Here is a 7,210-nt window from a genome sequence, read left to right as displayed (position 1 = left end):
CAAGCAGGTGTTATACATTGGACATTCCTGGTGTAGCAGGGTGGGAGTCGAGCCTGGGGAGAAAGAACATGTAGTGATCATTAAGCTAGTAGCTCTTGTGCGTGGGCCCCCACACCTGTTGTATAATGCTTGAATAAACGGCCACAACAGAGGTTGCTCAGGCCTCTCCCTGGAATATGGGAAGCCCCCCTTTTGCAGGCATTTGTACCTTCAATCCGTGGTCCTGGCTGCTTTTATTTGCGGGTTGATGGGGTGGCCACAGCGGGCACCAACATAGCTCTTCATCCTGGAAACAGTAATTCGTTCAAATAGCAACTGGATCTGGTTTCAGCTCTTTTAGGTACTCCAAAATCTGTCTTTTCAGAGATAAGAGCACAAGTCACCTACGCACAGGAAATGTGCTGTCTGCTACCTGTTTCCCTTTCTCTTCCATCACCAGCTTTTCTTTATGTCTGTTCAGTTATTCAGTACCCATTTAACCAATTCCTGAATCAATTTTTCTGTTAAAATAACTAGCATGCTTTCTGTTTCCCAGACTGTACTAACTGTTACGTAAAGTAAAATAACTATTTCTTACCAGTATAATAGCAGAAGTGTACAGCTAAGATATGCCATTACTCTCTTTCCTGTGTGCTAGCTAAATCATACAAGGGTGCTATTGAAGCTGTATGTTGATTGTCATGGAACCACAGCATAGACGGAGCCTCGTCCCAGAATTTCTCTGTAAAACAGAATCCCTCACCTTCCTCTGCTGCCTAGTGTTGGATTCCAGCTGTAAACACCCATCCACAAACATGTGCACACTTGAGCGCGTACACACACAAACACTTTGTAGTTACTGAGATTCTATATTGTTTGTGTCAGTAGCCATCAAGACTCATCCTACTAAAATTAATACACAAGATAATAGTAACACATTAATGAATTAGTACTTATTATTTGTAATTATATTATAATTAATTACAATTTTATATTAACTAGTGTTAATACATACTGTATTTGTGTGTTTTGGCCCCAACTTTCAGGAGAAAAAAACCTTTTGCTTAATTGTTTAATTCAAATTTTTATTTGTTTCTATTAAAGTACCTTTTTTGTATTATAAAGGAAATTTAGCATTTATTTGAATATATTATTAAACAGGAAAGATTTGTACTTTTGGTGCATAAACATAAATTTAAAAATTAAAAACATTTACGTAGACACAGAAATTCACTACCCATGTATAATGCACATCATTGTTTTTCCCTTGAAAATTTGGGTTACAAGGGCACATTATACTTGGCAAAATATGGGAGATTATTTTTTGAGACAGGGTTTCTCTCTATTGTCCAGGCTAGAATACATAGATATTAATACATAAATTGATATTAAAATTGGAAAGCCAATGGAAAAAAAGATGTTCAGGGTGCACCATTGGCCCTGAAAATTGATTGAGTGAAAAATGACAACAGTTAAACAAGGTGAAGAGCTCTTGCTCTTTGTCATTCACATGGAAAATATTTGGAAAATTTCTTGCCCACAAGAACTTGGAAGACAAATCAAATGATTACTGAGTTTGGGATAAAAGGTTGAAAAAGATCATCTTAATGTGGTTGGGTTGTTATTGGGTTTGTTTGGTAACACATAAGGAAAGAGAAGAAAAAGACAGTTTACAAGCAGAAATGCAAGGATAAAAGGAATCTTGCAGGATTGGAAAAATTGACAGCTTCTAGTCCCTAAATAGCAGGAGATAGAATTTACAATACTGTTTTTTCAGCAAAGGCAAGTGAGATTTCTTATTTATTTCACTAGTGATCAGATCTGGAATATGCCCTGTTTAGTCGTCCTCTCCTCAAGGTACGTAAGTTGTTATTAAGCGAGCTGCTTAAGGAGCCAGGAAGCAGAGAGATAAAGACTAGCTTCAGAGTTGTTTCACAAAGACTCTTTGGTGTGGTTGCTCGTACATGAAACTGACTAGAAGTAAATAAATCAGAAATCTAATAAGGTTTTGAGGAAATTAAGTTGCCAAAGAACACAAGTCTTATCTAAAAATTCTGTTATTTTTGGCAAGTCTCAAAATAAACCTCTGTAGAAACTGAGATACAAAAGATGCATAGGTCCCAAAGATGACACAAACCCTAATACCAATTTCTGATATGCCTGGAAGAATAATAAATGTGGAAGAACCTCTTGGAGGGTTGGCTGCTTTTCACACAGAAGCTTGCAGCTTTTGCTTTTTAAAGAAGAGATTTTTCAAAAATCAATTAGTCCCAGCTGATTTTGCCCTTCACATATATCCATTTACTGAATTGTTTGTTCAACTCAACTGTTCTGAACAAGAGGAATTAAAATCATTAGTTTAACTGTAAATTTTTCTTTTGATTCTGATGGTTTTCATTGTGTGTATACTGAAGCTTTCTTATTAAACAATGTAAACATTTAAGATTTTAATACTTTTCTGGTGATATCCCCTTTTATCCTATAGAATGTCCCTCTTTATTTTTGATAAGAATTTTTATTCTGAAGTCTACTTTATCTGTTTCCTTATTACTTTAGCGTGTATGCCATATCTTTTTCTATTCTTTTGTTTTCAATTTGTCACACAGACAGCACAAAGTTCAATTTTTAATTTTTTGAATCCAATCTGAAGTTATCTGATCTTTAATTGTAAGAGTTGGACCATTTACGCTTGATCAAATTATTCAAACTTACATTCATGTCCCCCATCTTGGTATTTAACACATGAGGTGTGTTAGCTCCATCCATTTTTTACTTTTTTTCTTCCTCCTTTTCTACTTTTTTGGGATTTTTAGAAAATGAAGTGCTAGAATTGTTTTTTAAAAACTTACGTTGGTTTAGAGTTAAGGTTTAACTTTTCTCTTCATCTTTGTATGAATATTTCCTAATTCAACACATTTCATCCAGTTTTATGTCAGAAGCATTCATTTATTCATGCTGCATATCTATTGATGGGATGAAGCTGAGGGAGAGACCTGTGGTCACTGCAGGGATCCTCTGCATTTATAAAACTACATATTAACCCTATACATTGTCAAAGTGAGTGGCTCATTTTATCCACTAAAATACTAGGAAATATATTGCTAACTGTGATATTTAATTAAAAGTTCTATACATCAACTACCAAATTTCCATGATCATCCAGTCTAGTTAAAACAGGAAATTCAGTTAGGCTGCCATAGTTTAGAATTCCCGAGAGTTTATTCTTTTCTTGTTCTACACATCCCCTAAGGTTAAAACATCTTTCTTCCATGACTAAATGTATGCTGATTACTACTAAAAGTATATAAGTTGATCCTGGATCTTGCTTCTAAACTCTACTCATATTTCCAAAGGCCTCCTAGACAATGCACTTGGATTGATATAGACACCTCGAATAGCATATTCCAAAAAGAACTTATAGTTTGTCCTCTTTGTCTGCTTGCCATGGCTATAGAGGTCGTTTGTTTTCTATGGCAAATGTATCTTGCTTTGTAAACTTTCTTACTCTTTAAACCTACCTTTCTCTTCTGCAGCAAACTCTGTTTCATGCTTTAAGAAAAACTTATCTTTCCTTTAAACCTACCCCACAAATACCTTATTTCATTTAATGGATATCATTCACCTACTTTCCTCAGATGACAATGTTATAGTTACATGGTTCTTATTTTCCCTTATCTACACTCAGTAGATCTTTAATCCTATTTATGCTACAGTTATGGATGCTTCCCTCTCCTTTACTTTAAAGATCTCCATGCAGTAGATCTTTAATTCCTATTTATGCTACAGTTATGGATGCTTCCCTCTCCTGTGTCTTCTACTTGCCATTTCTATAGACCACACAACATGCAGGCTTTCATTTCTCACCTTTATCACTTTACCTCACTCATTACATCTTAACATTCACATCTGTCGGTAGGGTCTGCTCTTCATGCTCCAGCCTCTACCTCACCAGCATGAGCATCATCTGGAATTGGGCCCAAATTCTCGGGAACACTGTAGACTTACTGGATCAGTACTCTGTGGGTGCATTCCAGCAATCCCTGGTAATTCGGTTGCACGCTCAAGTGTGAGAACCACTACTATATCCTAAATATGATGTAAAAAATGTCCTTCCATGTATTCCACCAATATGTATTATTGTTAATGCCAATATTCCTCTTCTCACTGAAGCCTCAAGGTGAATGAGAGTCAGAATACAATGGAGAAAAATCTGAAATTTTCCCTTAATTTTTATTTCAATTATGTCTACATTTAAAAAGTAAATCCAGTGTTATCTTTGGCTTTTATGATTATTAAGTTATTTTTTTTTTCAGTGAATACTTGCACCTGCATCAACATCCAATTTTGCTTTGCCACCAAAGTTGAGAACATGTGACTCATACTAGCAGTCAACAAACTTCAGCCCAGGTACTGTTTTGGCACTAGGAACAAATGAAATAAGGTTTTACAATCATTGGAAACATATTGTTTAAACTAGAGGGGAAAGGAAGGGTTGGATGACAACAAACAAGCATGAAACTAAATAATAGATAAGAGAATTTCAGAACATGATTCATACTGTGGACAAAACCAGGCATATAAAACAATACAAAGTGACTGTCAAAAGGCAGTGTCCTTGGGTTAGGTGTAGGAAAGGACTTTCTGAAGAGAGGGCATTGAGTTGAGACTTGAGTGATAAATAAGAACACTATGGACAAAGTTTTTTAGTAGTAAAGGACCTTGATTTGTCCTAAAAACATAAAGGAGACCTGTGTAGTTGGATCAAAGTAAGTTCTGTGAAGAGATGAGGCCCCGGCTAAATGTTTGTGAAACTCCTGATCAAGGATAAACTATTCTTTCATTTCCACTATGTCTCATAGAAGAAAGCGATATTGATTAAAGGCAATTTAATATTCTGTTTTGTTTTAATGATTCATATCGGTCGCAGTGCAAACATAAATGATTCTTACATCAATGGTGAGAAAATAAAGAACTTATGCTTAAAATGAAAATAAAAGGAGCAAAATGTATGCTCCCTTTAGATGCTAGGGTGAAATACTGCTCCCTCCTCATCTCTACATCCATCAGCCTGTTTAAGTGGGTAGTGTTAAGCCAGATCTTAAAATCCCTCAAACCTAATGACCAGAACAGGTACAAAACAAAACCCAAATACTATAAGTGATCATGCAATAGAAGGGACTGATGACTTGAACATGTGTAAATAGTAAGTTTTATGCATACACACAAATATCCTTCTATTTTTATTGTGAAAATGTTAGGCATAGGTGTACAGCAGGGGATTATTTAGAAAAAGAAGATATATTAGTTACATTCTGAAAATTCTCATTAACAATCAATAACCTTGGTGCTCACTTTAGTAGCACATATACTAAAATTAGAAAGATTTCGAGATTAGCATAGTGCATGTGCCAAGGTGACCCATAAGTTAATGAAGGATTTTATGATTTTTTTAAATGGGAAAAGGACTTTAATTGACATTTCTCCAAAGATGGTATATAAATGGCCTAGAGGTATATGAAAAGATGCTAAACATCATTAATCATTACGGAAATGCAAATCAAAAGTACAATAAAGGGAAACTCACACCATTAGAATAGCTTTAAAAACTCTAAAACCAACCAACCAAACAAGGAAAGGTCCAAAAAATAATGTGGATGTGGTGAAATCATAACACTTATGTACTGTTGGTAGGAATGAAAAATGGTCCAGCCATTATTGTAAACAGTATGGTGGTTCATCAAAAAATTGAATATGGCTTTAGCAATTCCACTTTCAGTTATATATTCAAAAAGGCTGGAAACAAGAACTTGAAGAAGTATTTGCATACCTATGTTCATAGCAGCACCTTTCAAAATGGCCAAGAAGAGGAAGCAACCTGTATTCATTGTGAATGAATGGATAGAAGCAGGTGGGGGGATATTACATATAGTGGAATACCATTCAGCCTTAAAAGGGGAACTCTGCACACACTATAACATGGATGAACCTTGAGGACATTATGCTAACAAAAGCAACCCAGTCATAAAAAGACAAAAGCTATATGATTCCAGTTGCAAGAAGTATCTGGAATAGTCAAATTTATACACACAGAAATTAAACTGGTAGTTTTCAGGGGCTGAAGGGAGAGGAAAATGGGGAGTTGATGCTTAAAGAGTATGACATTGTAGGTTTACAAAATGAAAAAAACTCTGAACGTTAATTGTACAATAATGTGGATATACTTAACACTACTGAACACTGTACACTTGTAAATAGGTAAGATTTTATGTTATGAATTTCCACAATTAAAAAACAACTATAAAAACTTATGGAAAACAAGTAGACATTGACAATAGACCATAGTAGAACCTAAGACATTGCAGATCAGGTCGGTAGAAAGTCAGGTATTTGTGTCTTGTTAAAAGCACAAATAAGTGTCATGTAGGTTTGAAGGATCTATTGCTACTCATCAAGTGGGGTGAAAATTTAAAAAATGTAGATAAACTTTTCCCTCTGCAACTGGATTGAAAGACTGATTAAACAATGCTTTCCATGACTTTTAAGAAATGGAAAATGCTACACAGTCTCTCCTAGATTGTTGTCTTTCCTTTTTCAAATTTGTTGAGAGACAGCAGCTTGAAATGAGGAAAAGGTAACAGTATAGCAATTTATGATTTGCCACTCTTTTATGGTTTAAGGGAAACTTCACTTATGCCTTTTTTGATACAGTGTTATGTCATGCATTAAAAATAAGTATATTGAGGGTCAAGAGATTGAAGAAATGTAAGTGGAGGAACTGAGTAATTGCCTATTCCTGTCAAAGTCTACAGTTTGAGAATGTGATGTTACAGCAATACTTTCCTTTCCTGTAACTTCCATGAGGATTAATCTTCTCTTTGCATCTAAGCACTCTTTGGAAAAAAGGATGATAATTCATGGGAAGCAGCTATCTGTAAACCCAGTTAAATTATCTTTCCACATGGCCCAGTCAGAGCCTTCATTCTTCACTGCTTTCCTCAATATAGGCTGTAGTCAAAGACTTCATGAAGGACTGTGCTGAAACAGGCACAGGCCAGTCCTGTGTTTACAGAAGGCCTGGATTCGCTATCTGGCTTTACACTTGGTAAGCACATCTGTGTGGGCAAGACTCAATTACTGCAATTGAGTTTCCTCCTTTGTAAAATGACCCCATGTAGCTCATAGGTTGGGAGCACAGTTAAATGAAGTAACATGTGTAAACTCTCTAAACAGT

General features: G+C 35.5%; 1 non-coding gene across 1 annotated transcript; it reads left to right on the top strand.

Moving 5' to 3' along the window:
* The first annotated feature begins 5,323 nt into the window (after nt 1–5,323).
* Nucleotides 5,324–5,427, top strand: LOC111725776. Its single transcript, XR_002773757.1, has one exon. It is a non-coding gene; the product is annotated as a U6 spliceosomal RNA (small nuclear RNA).
* Nucleotides 5,428–7,210: the final 1,783 nt, after the last annotated feature.

This window comes from Otolemur garnettii, unplaced genomic scaffold, assembly GCF_000181295.1.
Source record: "Otolemur garnettii isolate 467f Iridium unplaced genomic scaffold, OtoGar3 scaffold00002, whole genome shotgun sequence".
NCBI lineage: Eukaryota > Metazoa > Chordata > Mammalia > Primates > Galagidae > Otolemur > Otolemur garnettii.
The sequence above is the reverse complement of the archived record's forward strand: the minus strand, read 5'-3'. Positions and strand labels throughout refer to the sequence as shown.